This window comes from Gouania willdenowi, chromosome 9, assembly GCF_900634775.1.
Source record: "Gouania willdenowi chromosome 9, fGouWil2.1, whole genome shotgun sequence".
Classification (NCBI taxonomy): domain Eukaryota; kingdom Metazoa; phylum Chordata; class Actinopteri; order Blenniiformes; family Gobiesocidae; genus Gouania; species Gouania willdenowi.
In genome coordinates, this window is record NC_041052.1 from 41434793 (window position 1) to 41455004 (window position 20212).

Genomic DNA, 20212 nt, shown 5'->3' on the forward strand with positions numbered 1-20212 from the left:
CAAACTTTATCAATTATCATATTCATGTCTCATAGAATTAAACCTTGAAATTGTATAATTATAGTGTGTCAACAAGAAACAATGAGTAATAATTCATATTAACAGAACAAAAAAAAAGGGAAACGCAACAATGGACACATTATATTAACTTTATCCTCAACCTTTTCAAACAAGATATGAAATGAATATATATTTTGTTTAGATTTGTCTCTGAATAACTACCATTAATAACGATACAGTCGGTCGGCAACAACTTATATTTAAAAAATCATAATAAAATGTGCATAACTGTGAGAAATATAGATTTGTATTTCCTGTTATTTTGCTCTAAAGTAAAGATTCTCTTGCTTTCCTCAATCATCCAAACCTGGGTTGATTATAGCCTCCATCAAAGTTACAAATTACTATTATTGGATTTTTTTTTTCACAGTAAAAGGTCTTTGTTGCGTAGATATTATTTTGCTACATATCTTACTTCGCTCTAATATATTTACAAATCAATATAAGTCCAGCCTTTAACTGAGAAAAGAAATTTACATATTTTAATAGATGGAAAAAATAGATTTAACTGTGAAAAGGATGAATGTATCATTGCTAAAGTAGTGAGTGATGCACAAAGAGGGAGAAAACATCCCACTTCTTCCTGATGAGGAGACCGTCGAGTGTTTCCATGATAGTGACATGTAGTAATGTAGCTTATAGTGAGACCACATGACACACGTGTGTGTGTGTGTGTGTGTGCGCTTATTATTTATTATTCCACATACGGACGACAAAGAACAAAACTACATGTAAATCTACACAAAATTTAGGAGAAAAAATACACGTTAAAGACATTTGTTTCTCCCGCTCTGTTCTGCAGCATTCAGACATAATCAACTAGTGGTCCGGGGGCCACATATGGTCTAATTTTGTGCTGCACCCAAAGCAAATCCCCAAAAATTGGAAAGAAAAAGTTAGAAGGAATATAACGATGTATTACACAAATCAACTCCCAAAACACACAGATCGATAGTGAATTGCACAAAAACAAACAAAATAATTCCTAAAATAGAGAAAGTGACTCATAAAACACAAAATCACAACAAAAACAAAAACAGACAAAAAAAACACATTATAACAGAGGTTCTTGGCTTTTTTTAAAAATTATTTTTACTGCATTTTAGTTGAACTATATTCATAATGAAAGTATAGAAATAAAGTTGTTTAATATTGCGTATTGTTTTAATGAAGAAAAATGAAAAAAAAAAAATCATAATTAAAAAATTTCAAAAATTTCTGAAACACTGATTTAGTGGCTCCTGAATAGATTTATTTCTATAGTTTTGATAATTTCCGGTTCATCTCACGCCTGTGATGGGTCCAACACTGACACTTCATTTGTTAATTTTCCACTTCCTCTATCTGAAGTACCCTCTGTAGTGTCATCGCGTACCCCTAGGGGTTCACGTACCCCCATTTAAGAAACACTGACTTAAAGGAGACATATCATGCCTTTTTAGATATAAATCATACAGTTGTGGTCTATATAAAGCAGAACTGCAATGCTTGGGTCTGAATTCCTCATTATTATAGCTCCACCCCTTTTCTACCCCTTTTCTGATGTGCTTCTGAGAGCAACTCGTTGTGGTGCTGTCTCTTTAAATGCAAATGAGACACTTCATACCCCGCCCCCTCTTCAGGTGACACTCGGTTCAACTCCACCCTGCTCGGCCATTTTTGTAGTTTGATAGAAGAGATACGGCTATGTAGCGGCGCATAAACTTTTTATTCAGAGGTTATTTACAAAATGTCACCAACGTTAGACTTGTCCATCCAGCCTTACATGTTCCAGTCAGAGTCTGACCCAGTGGAGCGAGATGAAAATGAAGATGATGAACCTGCAGAACCCTAACAAGTGAGCTAACACAAGCTAACGCTAGCGCCAAGCTAACGTCACGAAATGCATTTTAATACAGTCTTTTCAGAGACAAAAACGTCAAAATGAAATGACTAATGAAAACTTTAGACTTAAATTAAATCACGTAGGCCATATCATCAAGGATCTAAAACGAGCACACAGCGCTAACATATGAAGACGGTGCAACTGCTAATGCTAACAAAACAATGACAGGGACGTCTTATCATCACACTTTTTAGCGTTATTTACAGCTTATTGAAGTGCTCTGTTCATCATCTCCAAAGATAGAAGGAATTGAACCCTCAATCAGACAAAGTCTTTCTGTAAATCCTTCTTTATACTTCTTTGTACTTCTAAACAATCTAAATATACAACAACATGCATTTAAGGGCTAAAAAACTGGATTTAGCATGATATGTCCCCTTTAAACAAACAAAATGACTATGAAAACACAAAAAACAACACATTATAGAATATATCCAAAGACACACAAAGTGTCAACAAAATTACACAAAATGACAGGAAAATACAGAAACAACAAAAATAGAGAAAGTGACCCCAAAAACGCACAAATCGACAACATAAATTCAGAAAAATGACAGAAAAATACACAAAATTACAACAAAAACACACAAAATGATTAAAAACAACCAAACCACAAATGAAGACAAAACCCTTTACTCCCCTTATATTAATGCTGTGATTGGTCTTTATTCTAATGCTGACATAAATGTTAATAATGTGGCCCTTGGATCAGATACAGTCACATTTTTGAGGCCCCGCTGTGATAGAGGTGCCCGTCTCTGCTCTAATTAGATCCAACAACGTGTGTATTTGTGCTGATGTCAGGGATGGATCGTCAATCCATCAAAATGTCTGGCATGTGAGACCCAGACTGACTCATGTTACATTTATCACAACAACACTTTGAAGATGACAATCCAGTTTACAGAGGACGCTTCCTCAGATCATCAGTTATTCTGGAGACGATAACCACGGGAAGGCGAGATATGAAAGACGTGGGAGAACACGCTCTTATCAGCACGCTGCAATACACACCACACCTACCAAAATAAAAGTAACCCCTTAATGACTGAACGATGCTGTTTGGTGGAGAAACCAGAGGTAAAAGTAATAGATTATAAGTTTTTATGGGTACTAATACTTTGAGTATGTTTATAAATCATTAATTGTACTGTACTTTAGTAAAGTAATTCATTACATTTCTACACCCAACCATTACTGAGTAAATTATAATTTTTCATTTTAAAAAGGTCAAAGAAAAAACAACCAAATGCATCACATCATAATCCAACCAATCAGATTAAATGTAATTGAATGGAGGTTATTTTCTCAATTTTAAAGTTCATAAATGTATCTATATTTAGAGTACCAAGATTTATTACCAACAATAAACGTGGAGGGTGAAAGTAACTAACTTACTGTAAGTATCATTTAATCTAGCTACTATTTACTTGTACTTGAGTATTTTATGTATGACTGACTTGTATTTGAGTATAATTACAAAGAAGTAACAGTACTTCTACTGTATATGAGTACTCGTTACACCTCTGTGAGAAACAATAACAATAACAATAACAATGGGGGGCATTTATGACTAAATGTGGGGACCCTGAACACATACTCACTATTCTCTCAATCCAACTGACTGATGCTAGTTCTTACAGGAGGGGCGGGGCCAGCAGTGCTTCTTTGTGATGCATGATGGTCCAATGACATCATAGAATCTTGTTCTCAGCCAATGGCAACAATTAACTGTAATATCCGTGTTTCAACCCATAGAGGGCAGTAACTCTGACATTTTACAACTAAATCTTTGAGAGTTGGACCAGAATCAATCAACAGCATTAATTAATACAGAATACATTTGTTTTCAGCAGAATATACTGGTTTTAGAGTTTAGTTATCATTTAAAAGACTGTAACTCTGCTAATATTTGCTCTATCAGAAAAATTCTACCAGTTTCTGAAAACTATAATGAGTTGCTTTACAGTCAAAATCATGTCATTACAGTAACATTACTGACACGCGACAGAATCATTACAGAGGACACTTTGTTTTGACTAAATCGTGACACACGAGGAAAATAGAAGAGAGACTAAAGTCCAAGATGGATAAAAAAGACCAAATACTGGTGGATTTATCAATAAATATCATCATGAAGATCCTGATCAAACCTCCATAGAGGTTCAGAGAGGGATTAGAAAACCACTGGGACAAACTTAGAATGTAAGTTAAGGTAAAGTTTCCATCATCTGGTCTCGACCTCATCACCTCCCGTCTCCATGACAACAGACAGAATACAGCTGAGTCAGCATGGGACCATGGGATTGAAACTTTCACAGTATTTAACAAAATAAGTGTATATTTAACGATTATTTATTTTTTAATTAAATTCAACTTCATTTATATAGCACAAATTACAACAATAGTAATCTCATAGCACAAAATATATAAAACTCTTAAGAAAAAACACCCAAATCCACTTCTAGGAGGAGATGTTTCTCATTATTTCAATGATTTAGAGATTTTAAAAAGGTTTACATGAGATTGTTCAAGGACAGATTGTTATAATGTATAATATTATAATTAATTTATTATATTATTGATTTAAAATATTTGTCATAAAGAGAAAAATGATTTTTTTTATGGACAATAACATTTATTTATTGTATTTTGTTGTTACAAGGTCGGTTCAAGAAAACATGGCGTTCTTTGAATATGACGAGGTTTCCTCTTTTTTGGTAATCAAAATATGGTTCCCCTATTATTAGTGATGTTTACAGGTTTAGAATCCCCTCATTCACCAACATATTTCTTTCTCACAGACTTCAGTCCATCCTCAACATTACACAAACTGATTGAAACACTTCTATAAATTATATTGGAGCTGATGAATTGACGTTGCCATTGTTAGGATTGAAGATAAATGTTAGTTGTCCCCGCCCACCCTTCATTGTAGAGGTCAATAGGCCAATGTCGTTCATATAAATCAAATGGTTAAACCCCTGGTTATGGTGTATTTACTAAAAGTGATCTTAGCGACAATAAATACAAATTAAATACTGTACTTATCCAACAATGATAAAAGCCAGAATTTCCAACCTTCATGTATTTCGTTGTAATTTCATTGTTGTACTTGTTGCTCTTTATCTTGTTCTGCTATGAATGAAGTCATGTGGTACAAAACCCATTTAGCATTTCCCAGAATTCATCCTGGCCAGTTTCCAGTTGCGAGAAAAGTCGGTGTAAAAGCCGTGGTGGCACAGATGGGTGTCAGGGGACGCTGTGCAGTCCCACCTCTGAGCCAAGTGTCCACAAAGACAAATGGCTGCGTCTGTGATTGAGACCCGTGGGGTGGGGGCCAGGCCTGTTTGATGAACCAGAAAATGAAATGATGACTATTGGGCTACCATTGACTGCACTGCTGGCGACACTCTTGCTTCTTCTCAAAGGTTAATTGGACTTGAACCAGGGAAATCAAGAGGTTAAGCAGGGTCAGCGTGACAGCAGGTCCTTCTGGGAGCAGCCCTCGCAAATGGCTGCTAATCACATTTGTCAAGGGGCTTTCCCAAAGATGATTCCACCATGTGCATCTTTGTTGTCTCTGCGTCACACTCACGTATTGATTCCTACATAATAACATTATCTTGTCCATCTACAGGAGAGATGTTTCACTATTTCTAGTCTACACTAGAGCCCTACACTTATTGAAGGCTGCTCCTGAATCCGTGTACCCTTCGTTCTTTGGTTATTCCGTTTTATAACCAAATCAAATAAACAAATAAGCATTATTTTGTTTTTCTGCACCAGTAGCAATGGATGACTCATTAGTACGGAAGAAGATTAGGAACAATTTTGATGGAGAAAATAAATCAAGACTGAATTTGAAATGTCGAGATTAAAGTTTAAATATAATGTCGAGATTTAAGTCAAAATTTCGAAAATGAACTGAAAAATCTGGTACCCTTAGTTATTCCATTTTAAAACCAAATGAAAATAACTAATAAACGGTGGTTATTTTGTTTTACTGACTTAAAACCAAAACATAAATACAGAAAAATCAAAAACCAGAAAAGCAGCATTTTTCTGTTTGTGAGATATTTGGATTGTTACGAGACACAAGGACGAGAGACTCATGTTTTATTCTCACCACACAGAGGGGACCCACAGACGGGGGCAGACCTTTACAAAAAAAGCTTAAGTCACATTACTGATGATTATTAATACATAAATAAATCAACATAAAAAATGAATGTTACATAAAACATGCACATGATGTGAATAAATGAACCAGAGGTGGTGTAATGGGTCTACTGGTGCTCCTGGTTTCTTGTGATCAACATCCATCTGGGTTGACATCAGTGGCTCGCTGCATTAAAACGTGCAAAATATTCATTTTTACTGTCCTAAAAAAAGCTGTATTTGTTTTTACAAAAGTATCAAATGGTAGAAGTTCTAACATCTATTGTTTCTCACAGTTGATAGTCACCAGTTTACCTGGATACTATTTGGACCGTAACACTGTTCACTGATTCAGACTCAAACAGATTTCTGTTTTGGTTTTAAGTCAGTAAAACAAAATAATCACACTGATTATTAGTTATTTTGATTTGGTTTTTAAACATAATAACCAAATAACGAGTAAGTATGCAGGAAGTAAATAAACCATTACCCTATCTGGGTGTGTAAATAGGTGTGTATTGTGAGTATATATGTGTTAAAGTATTGAATATTAAAATAAAGTTTGATTGGCTGTTCAAGGTCCAGTATTATGCTATATTTCATCTCTATTTGTTCTAAGAACCCCCAAAACATAGTATTTGAGGTTTATTTTCTGAGTTTTTGCCTCTGAAAAGTCACTTGCAGACCGCTCCAAAAAACAGGCTGTTTTTGGGTCTTCATGCATTTGCATAAAGTTACCCCTGGTAGAGGGAAACACCAACTTCTTAGGGCCTCAAGCATGAAAGCGGACGCAATTCAGACTACAGTCGAATACAAAACACTACATCTTCTTGTAATTTATTGAAACAGGATTATCTTATGCTGTAGAAGCCATTTTATCACTCTTCTGACAACTGGAGACAATAATTAGCAACATTTTATATAGAAGACTGTATTTACTTACCATTGAAGTAGTCATATAAAAGTGCATGGTATTGTTTTAAATTTGGAGATTAAGCCAATGGTCGAGACACATTTAGGGGTTTCGGAGAATCCACTGTTCCACAAATTAAAAAGCATATTAAATTATAGAAAGGGTACTTATGATATGAAGAGGGGGTACATATGATTAAACAAAAGTGCAAAGGGGGTACACAGGACAAAAAAGATTGGGAACCAGTGAGATCTTACCTGACCCACATAAGACCCAGTATTTGAGCAGGATCCATGTGGCATGCAGACGTGTAAAGAGTGATATATCAACTCAAGTAGAAGTTCTGTTACGTCAATGAAATTGTACTCAAGTACAAGTAAGTCAAACATAAAACACTCAAGTACAAGTAAAAAATAGCTCAATTAAATAGTACTTCAAGTATAAGTTACTAGTTATTTTCACCCCTAACGTTTATTTATGGTAATAAATCTTGGTACGGGTCCCTTTCATACAGTAAACATCTCATGTAGAAACTTAAAAATGAAGATACCAAATCTACCACAATTGGAACTTAATCTGTATAAAATAAAAGGTTTACAGTTATTTTGTAAATAAAACAACACCAATTAATTAAATTCAAAATAAGAAATTCTCAGGCTAAGTATAGATAAATTTATATATAACCTCCATTCAATGCAGTTTTGGCGTCATTCATTACGTTTAATCTGATTGGTCAGCTATGATGTGATGCATTTGATTTTTGTCTGGTAATTTAATTTTTTCTAGTTTCACAATGTCCGTCATTTAAAGACAAGTTCTGATGAACTACGGCGGAACGTCCCCCCGTCAAATAGCATGTACCACGTTTCCGAGAATTCAGTGAAATGACTCGGTTCCATCGAGTAAAACAAATCAAATTGTGCGACGTAAAATCATAATTTACGTTGAATTACCTTTGAAACAATATATCACACGACACAATCTGAGATGGGGTTTTCTGGTACTGTTCTCCAATGGTTTACCTCTTACATTAATGGAAGAACCTTTAACGATGTTATGTCCAATATGTCCAACCTGTCATGTGGAGTAGCCCAGGGCTCTGTTCTGGGGCCTGTTTTGTTTTTATTGTATCTGATGCCTCTTGGTCGGTTGATCCGTGGTTTTAAAAATGTGTCTTATCATTTTTATGCTGACGATATAAAGTTGTACTGCTCCTTTAATGACTCAGAGTTTCACTTTTTATCCGAGATCTTAGATTGTATATCCTGTATCAAAAACTGGCTGTCATCAAATTATCTCCAGATAAATTCAAACAAAACAGAAACTCTGATCATCTGATAAAAACATCCTCTAATTAAAAACTCTCTTGGTGATCTGGGCTCATCTGTTAAAACCAGCCTCAGAAACCTTGGGGTTGTTTTTGATCAGTCCATGTCTTTGGAGGGACATTGTCGTCAACTGACTAAAAACTGTTTTTACCACCTGAGAAATATCTCTAAAGTGAGGCATCTTTTATCAAAATCAGATCTGGAACTGGTCATACACACATTTATATCATCTCGTATTGACAACTGTAATTCTGTTTTTACATGTTTTAATAAGTCGACCCTAAACAGACTCCAGATCGTTCAGAAGCTGCTGCCAGACTTTTAACTGGTGCTTCTAGAACATCCCACATCACCACCATTCTAGCTACTCTGCACTGGATTCTAGTTAAGTTTCATATAGAATATAAAATATTAGTTCTCACGTTCCGAGCATTACATGGTCAGGCCCCTAAATATATCTCAGACTTGTTGGACCCCTACTCATCAGGGCGATGCCTTCGGTCTTCAGGTCAGGGTCTCCTAAAGACCCCAAAAACTAAATTTAAGACCAGAGGAGACCTGGTGTTCCAGGCTCTGGAATAACCTGCACCAGTCTCTCAGGGAGCTCAACTGTATGGTCACTTTTAAAAAACTGCTGAAGACTTTACTTTACAGTAAAGCTTTTAGTTACTGGATTTTAATTTTTATTTATCCTTTAATGTTGCTGTTCTTATGATATTTATGCACTCTTGTTTTATTATTCTATTGTGTTGCACTTGTACTTTTACCACAACTCTGTACAGCACTTTGTGATTTTATCTGCAAAAAGCGCTTTATAAATAAACTACTTGCTTACTTACTTACGACTATGTTCCAATAAATTTAGAAATTACCGGAAACCTTTCAAAAAGGTCTCCGAGAGGCTCTAGACATCCGCTCAAAGAACATCCATGTCAGATTACAGCCCGATTCAACGAGCATTAACAGAGGAGAAGTCATTTGAAAAATGGGGCCCCCGGGGGCCCCTGTGGCACATATGGAGTACTGAGCCCCATTCATATATTGGTATGTGTCAATGATTTGGTACCACTCACAAATAAATTAGAAAACGACTTTCATGGAAATTGCCAAAAAAAAAGGGTCCGTAATGGAATTTAGACATAATCGTAACCTACGTTGAATTACCTTTGACACAATATTTCACACGACGATGTTCCCATAAATTTGGAAATTACCAGAAATGAGGGTGGGCCCCTTGGGGCCCATTTCAAAAAAAGGGCTTGAAGCATCTCATATTCATACCAAACTGCATTCTCATCTAACGAGAACTAATGTAGGAGTAGTCAATTGAACAATGGGGGCCCCGGGGCCCTCTGGCATCCCCGTGACACGTACGGGGTAATGGGACCCATTTATATATTGGTATGTGCCAATGATCCGGTTCCACCAACCATCGTAATATTTCACTTGCAAATAAATGAGAAATCAACTTTCGTTTTTTTGTTTTTTGTTTTTCTTTTGGGGCCCTTTGGGACCCCAAATCAAAAGTCAGGCTCTGAGAATAGATGCGTACATATCCATAGATTATACCTACCAAATTTCAGCCTGATCTGTTTATGAATAACAGAGGAGTAGCGTGAGGGCGTGATGAGTCTGGTAGCCCCGCCTAAAAAATATAAATATTTACTCAGTAACGGTTGGATGTAGAAATGTAACTAAATGCTTTATTTTAAAACATACTTAAGTACAAGTTGAGTTGAGTTTATTTGTCATTGCACATGTTACAGAGCAACAAAATTACATTTCAGTTTAATCCTGTCCAAGAAAACATGGAAAGACAATCATAACATGGGAGCACAGGAGCGGGAGAACTGCGGTTCGCCACAAGGGCGGCGCCCCTTATTCAGATGAGAAATGGGATAACAACGATGGGGAGGAAGAAGAGATAAAAAAGGCAAAAACCAAACTAGGCCCTTGTAGAGTGATTTAGAAATATAGTACTCATACAATCAAATCAATGACAGGAACGTGAGTACTTGTATTACGTTACTTTCACCTCTGCATGAAACAGAAGCATCAAACTAGGCTTTTAAATCCCTGAAACATGGAGAAACTGTCAGACTGAAGCAGTAAGGTAAGGCCAGCGGTCGATGGTGCACCCAGGATGTGGTCCAAGAAGGAACTAATCAAAGAGGAGAACTACAAAACAGCTCACATGTGTGAGGAATCTGGATGATGGAGGAGGTGCTCGACAAACATCTGAAAAAAGAGGATGTATCATGTTCTACAATGGCTCCATATAAATAAAGTGATTGGAAATGGACTGAAGGATAATGTGAGTCTGTAGTTGAAAGGCTGAGATATTTGTCCTGTCTACAGGATGGAAAGACAAGGTGTGACAACTAAAATATATTGGTATCTGACTTTTTATTTGACTTCTAAACATTTTTAGGGCTGGACATCATTCTTTTATATACAAATCAAATGTTTACAAAGGTTAATAAAAGGTAAATATAGAATGATTAGAATCATGAGGACTCTCAGGCCACCTACTAAAGACTTGGTAGCAGCAAAATGTAGTCTTCAAAATATTATTATTTTTTATTATTATTTTATTTCCAATTAAGATATGATGTGCAAAAGGAATGTTCCAGCATTTAAATGCTCGTGTGCACGAAGTTTAATTCAATCAAAAATAATATATTACCTAAAAATGATGAGTGTTTTAAAGCTCACTTCTGAAGAATTGAGTCAACAGTTTCGTTCTCTCATTTCGCCTTCTCTCCCTCTCCTTTATTCCCTCCTGGTTTTCCTTTGTTGAGTAAAGACATGGTTTCCTGCTGCTGTCTATCTCCTGCTCCTCGTCACATCCACAACAGCAGCAGAAGCACACGTGGGTCGTACCATTTGCATTGTTTTAAAGGGGGTGGTAGCTAGGGTCCTGATACAGCATGAATCATTGTTTTTAGTGCAAAACTGTGCTTAAAGCTAGGGTAGGTAATTTTCTCCAGATACACTTTTTAAGTTTTTGGTTGAAATTGTCTTTATGTCCTGACAGAAATTAAGATCTTATGTTCTCTGGAAAAGGAACAAAGAAAATTCATCATCTGTAGCAGCTGTAAACCTGTAATAACTTCGACCAATGGAAAAAAAAACGAACCTTTTTTTTTTTTAACCAATCACGTCTCCCTGTTTCCTTGCTCGTTCTCAATCTCTCACATGCACAAGCTCACACTGAAAGCGTTTTTAGTCATGTTTTATAACATATATAATGATAAAGTTTATTGTTTACTTACTGCTGAATGAGACATGAAACAACGTTTCTACACAATACAAGTGATGAGCTGAGCTCCTCTTCTGCAGCAGCTGTGAGCATGCACGTGAGTGAGACGGAGCACAGAGGGGAGGGGGGAGGGGGGTAAAGGCAGAGCCATCAGGGAGGCTACTTTCAAAATCATGCTAGCTTTTGAAACTCGCCTACAATACCTTTAACAACCAGCTTATTTTCACACAGGGCTCTTTTTATTCTTATATTGGGTTCAGGTGTTACGGTGGTGGTAGTGGTGGGTTCAGGTGTTATGGTGATGGTGGGTTCAGGTGTTATGGTGATGGTGGGTTCAGGTGTTATGGTGATAATGAGTTCAGGTGTTATGGTGATAATGGGTTCAGGTGTTATGGTGATGGTGGGTTCAGGTGTTATGGTGATGGTGGGTTCAGGTGTTATGGTGATGGTGGGTTCAGGTGTTATGGTGATGGTGGGTTCAGGTGTTACGGTGATGGTGGGTTCAGGTGTTATGGTGATAATGGGTTCAGGTGTTATGGTGATGGTGGGTTCAGGTGTTATGGTGATGGTGGGTTCAGGTGTTATGGTGATGGTGGGTTCAGGTGTTATGGTGATGGTGGGCTCAGGTGTTACGGTGATGGTGGGTTCAGTTGTTATGGTGATGGTGGGTTCAGGTGTTATGGTGATGGTGGGTTCAGGTGTTATGGTGATGGTGGGTTCAGGTGTTACTGTGATGGTGGGTTCAGGTGTTACGGTGATGGTGGGCTCAGGTGTTACGGTGATGGTGGGTTCAGTTGTTATGGTGATGGTGGGTTCAGGTGTTATGGTGATGGTGGGTTCAGGTGTTATGGTGATGGTGGGTTCAGGTGTTACTGTGATGGTGGGTTCAGGTGTTACGGTGATGTGGGTTCAGGTGTTACGGTGATGGTGGGTTCAGGTGTTATGGTGATGGTGGGTTCAGGTGTTATGGTGATGGTGGGTTCAGGTGTTATGGTGATGGTGGGTTCAGTTGTTATGGTGATGGTGGGTTCAGGTGTTATGGTGATGGTGGGTTCAGGTGTTACGGTGATGGTGGGTTCAGGTGTTACGGTGATGGTGGGTTCAGTTGTTATGGTGATGGTGGGTTCAGGTGTTACGGTGATGGTGGGTTCAGGTGTTACGGTGATGGTGGGTTCAGGTGTTATGGTGATGGTGGGTTCAGGTGTTATGGTGATGGTGGGTTCAGTTGTTATGGTGATGGTGGGTTCAGGTGTTATGGTGATGGTGGGTTCAGGTGTTATGGTGATGGTGGGTTCAGGTGTTATGGTGATGGTGGGTTCAGGTGTTACGGTGATGGTGGGTTCAGGTGTTATGGTGATGGTGGGTTCAGTTGTTATGTTGATGGTGGGTTCAGGTGTTGGTGATGGTGGGTTCAGGTGTTATGGTGATGGTGGGTTCAGGTGTTGGTGATGGTGGGTTCAGGTGTTATGGTGATGGTGGGTTCAGGTGTTATGGTGATGGTGGGTTCAGGTGTTGGTGATGGTGGGTTCAGGTGTTATGGTGATGGTGGGTTCAGGTGTTATGGTGATGGTGGGTTCAGGTGTTATGGTGATGGTGGGTTCAGGTGTTATGGTGATGGTGGGTTCAGGGGTGGACGATGCTAGGTGTGAGTACTGTAGGTCTGAATCACCTTTACTATTTCGATCCAAATCCATGTTTTGCAGTTAGAAAGCATGGCCACTAGATGACACCATCAGATTACTGCACTTTAAATGTTTGTTCTGTTAAATACTGTCGCTTACACTAAAAAATAATAATGTTAAATGTGTGTTTAATGGGTTAGTGTGTTAGTGTGTGCTGCCCTGCTGCACACACAGCAGTAGGCTACTTATTAGCATGCTACATGCTAACTGTGTTGTGTTGTGAACACTGGATGTTTCTCACCCTCTGCTCGGTTCAACTCAATAGATGTTGGAATGGAATTATTTATTTATCACAAATTCCACACTAATCAGATGTACACTGTTCTGCATGTTGGGTAGGTATGATACTCTGAGAACTTCCAATGAATGACAAATATTTTCTATAGAAAAAGATTGTTCTATAAAATTTCCATATTATTTTTCAATAACATTTTACTTGAAGTTTTATACATAAAGGCTGACATTACGCTGTCATTATTATGACATGAACACCTATAATTAGCATTAATAAGGTGTCGTTGGTGACCTTAATGCCTAACCCTCTCGTCGAGAAAAAACACTCCTCTCCGTAACCCAAACCCTTAACTCTTTGTTACCCCAACCTTAATTCTAAACCGCTCTCTCTGGGGGTGATGAGACCCTGTCGCCCCCCTGTTCATTCACATCTTCTACATGACATATGATGAGAGCTTCCACCTGCTCCAGAGTCTCATCCGGTAAACACATCCCCAGGCTGTCTGGTAGGGGTCTCTACAGTCTGCTGTGGGCAAGCCCAGGAGGGCTTCAAACTGTGATGCTGGGTGCCTCGTGGAGCAGCGTCATGGCTGCCCGTGTCTGCGTAATGGCGACCCGCGGTGTACAAAGTAGTCCCGCTGGTCAAAAAATTGTGGCTGAAAGCCTGGCTCTCTGTAGCCGTGTGTAGCGCGGCGGCCCCCGGTCCATGTGATGGACGCATAGGTGTGCCGCTCGCAGCTGTTATAGAAGCAATCTAAGGAGTGCGGCGGCGGCCCGACAGGGCTACGGCGGTGTTTGTTACAGTCCCGACAATAGGAGACCACTGTCCACCCGCCCTCATATCCCCATCTATCATAACAGGTCCTTAAAAGAACCTTCTTCAGGCTTGCTCACTAATACATGTGTAAAAACGTGCAGTAAGGAACAGAGTGTAATAGATGCGTCTCTTGTGAAATCTGAAAATGGAGTAAGGAATCATAATCTTTGATTTGAGTGGGCAAAACATTTATTTTAGGGGCGCTGCCCCTCTTGCCCCTGCGTAGAGCTGGCCCCGGTCTAGATAGATTGATACCAGACTCTGGGTAGTGTTTTGATAGTTAAGACAAAGTTTAGAGGGAGAGATGAGAGAACATCATTATGGATGTTTGCATTAAAAACAAGAGATTACTGTATGTCTGACAATTCAGCGCCGTTCATTTATGTATATATATATATATATATATATATATATATATATATATATTTTTTTTTTGTTGTCAGCAACTGTTGTTTCTGAATAAAATCACCCCTGTTCTATACATCATTGTCCAAGTTAAACATGCATATTCAGTGACTTGTTCCAAACCCAAAAAGTGCTTTCAACAACTGTCTGCATCTTCCTAACATGAGGAAAACAACATATTATCATGTTAAAAGACTAGTGGTCAGAGAACAGAGCTAAAATAATTCATGGAGTGTCAGGATTCAAATCACCTTTAAACCACTTTTGGGAAAATTTACACAGAAAACACATTGAAAAATATTTGTATTACATACATGTGATTATTTTTGTAGAAAAATATATTATTCATGCATTCATAGTCATTCCCAAAAGCCACAAAACCAACAGACACAAAAATCTAATGCATCACAATTTATGTGGCGAAGCTACAGCTGCCTGTGATTATAAACCTGGCCACTAGGTGGTTTCCTGTGCAGAAATGAACCATTTGGCTCATGTGGTGCGATGCCTCATGAGGCCTCATCTCACATCACTAGTGTGCAGTTCAATGTCTACCAGCATTAGTGTTTGTTTGTTAGCAGCTAACTCACCATCATTGTACCAGCAGCACTTCCAGGATTCAGGAAACCAGAGGGACTAAACCAAGTCATGTAAATAGGGGTGTTTGGTGGGCTAGGGTTGGGACAAACCATCTGAATAGGGGTGTTTGTGTAATTTTTAAGTTTGCTTTGGATTTTTAAAACATTGGAGGTGAATGAATTTACATGAATTTATTTTGGTTGCTTGGGTAATTCATGTTTTGTTGTTTTGTATGTTGTTTATGAGAATGTATTTTTTATGGAGTTAATTGATTTTAGATTGGGTTTGGTTTGTCTGTGGGAGGAGCTACAGGTAGAGACTGCCTATCAAGGAGGAACCCTGGGTGAGCAGAACTGATAAAGCTGACAGTAAAACAAACAGAGGGTGAAGTAGTTACTGTATGTATGTTTTCTTTTGTGTTTGCTCAGTTTTTGATTCACTGGAAATGTATTGCACCAGCCAAAGAAGAAAAGTAAACAAAAAAATCAAATTTTGCTCAAAAGTCTGTCTGTCCCCTCCGCTGCCTGCCATCCTTACCACAGCCACATTCAAAATAAATTTTAATTAAAATTAATGAGATTAAAGTCTTAATATTTCAAGATTGAAGTTTGCAGATGTTTGCGTTTGTTTCGACCAAAGAACCAGACTTGTTTAAGAGCTAATAGCCTCTTTTATTGTGAAGGGGGAAGTGGCAGGAAGTGATCAACTTCAGGGCTATCAACATTAGTCGCGTTCACTTCAACAGGGAATTCTGAGCACTGTGACATTACCAATTTATTAAAATATGCCTATTCTCATTAAATTGCTTCTCCGTTCTCAAAATATTACGACTTTAATGTCAAAATATTGTGACTTTAATCAAATTACGAACTTAATCTGATAAAATTTTGACTATTCTCATAAAATAATGAATTTATTCTCATAAAATTACGACTATTCTCATAAGACTATTCTCATATAATTACAACATTAATCTAATACAAGTACAGCTTTATTCTAGTAAAATTATGACTATTCTCAAAATATTACGATCTTTCTCTTTTTTTTCATGTGGCCCAAATACGTCATCGTAAATAATAATAATAATAATAATAATAATAATAATAATAATAATAATAATAATAATAATAATAAAGGAGTTTAGATACTCTATTCATAAACTCAAAATTAATTGAGGGAATGAAACTAAAGCAAATCAATGTGTGGGATTTAGTAAATACTGTAAAAACCAAAAAGGTGTGTTATCTGCTGTGTTTCTCACACTTTTCTGACTGTCAGGTTAATTGTCATTGTCCTGAAATGCCAAAATGCAAAAAGGTTACATCTGACAAGCACACGATTTGTGCAAATTAAAGCAGCGTATTTATGCCGGAGCCTGTGCACAGGGTGCTTCAGGCGCTTAAGCTCTCCCAATCCCTTTTCCATTCTCTGAATGTGCTGCATATAAAGCAATCCATTAGTCTTAGCTTCACCACAGATTTTAAGTGGACACCTGTCCATTAAGACTATCGCTTCGTAGAGGCTCATCTCTCAAATTATTTGAATTAAATTCAGCCAAATGTAATGGAATGCATATTTAGTGTTTTCTCTCCATCTCGGCTGTTCACAGCCTCGTTTTCTTACTCCTGACACGTTTCAATATTAAGTTCGTGTTTTATTTCAAGTTTTCCCGAGAGGCCTTCGGTGTAAACAAGTGACAAAAGACACGACCTGAACATTTTTTCTCACATTATTTGTCGTTTTTTTACAAGACAAAGAGACGACAACTAAACAAGAACCTGAGAAAACCAAGACAGTGCACAAAGTACCAGATACCTAGGAGCTGTCTTACCTCCAGTCATTACACTAAGTGCATTGGGCAATGGTTCACACTTCCAACAAAACCAAATCTAAATGGTCCATTTATGGTTCTGTACATTTGAGCCTTGTTTTTTGGATTTAGTGCAGCAGATTAGTAAAAAAAATCCTTCATTTTGGTATAAAAGCACGACATCTGGCACAGATACTCTCTACGATTTGGCCACTCAAAAGTTCAATATGGCGGCCATTTTTCAAGATGGCTGCCATTGCTAGATTGGTGCTGGATCCAATCAAATAAGTGACTCTCATAAACTCCACATTTGTGTGTGTGAACGTGTGAGTTGACGTGGCTTTAGTGAATATGTGGAGGTGGACGATGTTTGGATCTGTCATTTTTAGCTCATTCTAATTATAAGCTTTAAGTTGAGTGACCTTCACTGACTTATGGATCTTATTAGTCTCTATTGTTTCCACTGAAATGAATGACTTTGATTCTTAGAATTAACCTGCAAAGAAGCCAATGTGTGACACTAATTACCCTAATCAGGTTTGAAGGAGACGACGACTCTACAGAGATTACAGTACTTGAAATCAGCACCTGCTAATAATGCTTCATGGTATAAAAAAAAAAATTTAAATGGATAGAGATGGTGTTGATTTTAACTTCATAAGAAACTGGAAGAAGAAGAAGAAGAAGAAGAAGAAGAAGAAGAAGAAGAAGAAGAAGAAGAAGAAGAAGAAGAAGAAGAAGAAGAAGAAGAAGAAGAAGAAGGCGATTCTCGATATAACAATTGAACCATAAATTCAAATAAAAAAACAAATAAAACAATAAATAAAACTAATATAAAATAAATAAAATAAATAGGATAGTTATGTAGTTATTGGCTGTGAAATATTTTATTAAATGAACCATGTATGAATTAATTAATTTGCCAAGTTTGCCCAACAGGGATAAGGAATCACTTTATGGAGCTGAGAAAGTAATAATTCTCACTGCTCCAGTTCAACTAGATGATACTGGTAATATTACAGGTAATATTAGAATAACTGATAAAAGGAAAAATCATTACATCATTAAGATTAAGTGAGACTTTTACATTCAGGAGATACAGAATCCCTCTCAATTATTCCAATATTTTGGTAATCTTTGATTTAACATCGAGATTCAATATATAATGTGATTTCTATTTTGGCGAGATAGAAAATTACATTATCGCCTGTAATGATATATAAATTTGTTAATAAATATGTCTGTGTGGCATTTTTCATCAGCAAATTTAACCCAGAATTTTTTTTTTTTTTTTTTTTTTTTGGCAAAAAGTTTATTGAGCTTTTTTTCTTAGGACAAAAAAAGGAAAAATAGAAGAAACATGAAAAAATCCAGAAAAAAAAAACTTTATTATGTTTTCGCGATTTTTGAGAAAAAGAAAAAAAGGAAAAAACGGAGAAAAAATAAATGAAAAACACCAAAAAGAGAAAGAAAACTATTGCGTTAAAAGTATTTGCTATCTACTTTGTTTGAGCATTATCAGTGTACAAAAATAAAAACTGATTTGAATATTTAAACTATTACAATCATTAAATAATTATTAAATATTTGTGTAATAATAAAATACATTAATAATAATGAAACAGAAACACTTAACAACTGATTTAGAATGACATTTATTAGAAAAAAATGTAAATACAATCAATGAAAATATTTTGAAAATAAAGTTTGTAAAGTATACAGCAAAAATATTCTATTTATTCATGGAATAATTATATTGAATTTCATCATTTTGTGAAAAAAATATTGAGATGAGTTTTGGTTTATATCTCCCAGGCCTATTTAAACTGTGTGAACATGATGATTTATTGATATTATATATTAATATATATAATAATAATATATATAAATCACTGACAAACATGTTGGTGACAGACATAAGGTGTGGTCTAACTAAGGTCTCCATCAGGGGGCGGTTGAGGGGGGACTCTAGGACCTGGTGGGCCCTCCTCTCTCTGCGGGGCTTTTCCTCTCAGCACATTATAGCAATGAGTTTGAGGCTTAGACGCCACCGTGTCAGCCTGGTGCCAGAGGCGTAAGCTCGCTCATTCCATCAAGCTGGAAATTAATTAAACAAAGGCTCGCCTCAATCACGAGAGTGGCAGCCCCACAGAGAACACGCCATTGTTACTTTAGATTTTTTTTTCTTTACTGAGGTTCTAAATGTCCAGATTAGAGGAACACATGAAATGTATCATTTATCATCATATACCATCACCTAACCATCTGGGAATCAACAGAGTAAATGTTAATATTATAAAGGATCCCAAAAAAATAGAATATGATCCAGAAAGTAGATATTTTATGAATGGAAAATGTCAAAGGTTATTTATTAACTGATTATTGACTGTATGTGGTGAAAAAAGCTGGAGATCAATATCATTGTTAATATACTGACTGTGTTATAAATGTCATACTACCGTACTACTCATACTAACATACTACTCACACTACCGTACTACTCATACTAACGTACTACTCATACTAACGTACTACTCATACTAACGTACTACTCATACTAACGTACTACTCACACTAACGTACTACTAATACTAACGTACTACTCACACTAACGTACTACTGATACTAACGTACTACTCACACAAACGTACTACTCATACTAACGTACTACTCACACTACCGTACTACTCATACTAACGTACTACTCATACTAACATACTACACATACTAACGTACTACTCATACTAACGTACTACTCATACTAACATACTACACATACTAACGTACTACTCATACTAACATACTACACATACTAACGTACTACTCATACTAACGTACTACTCATACTAACGTACTACTCACACTACCGTACTACTCATACTAACATACTACTCATACTAACATACTACTCATAGTAACATACTACTCACACTAACGTACTACTCACACTAACATACTACTCATACTAACATACTACTCATCCTAATGTACTACTCACACTAACGTACTACTCATACAAATGTACTACTCATACTAACGTACTACTCATACTAACATACTACTCATACTAACGTAC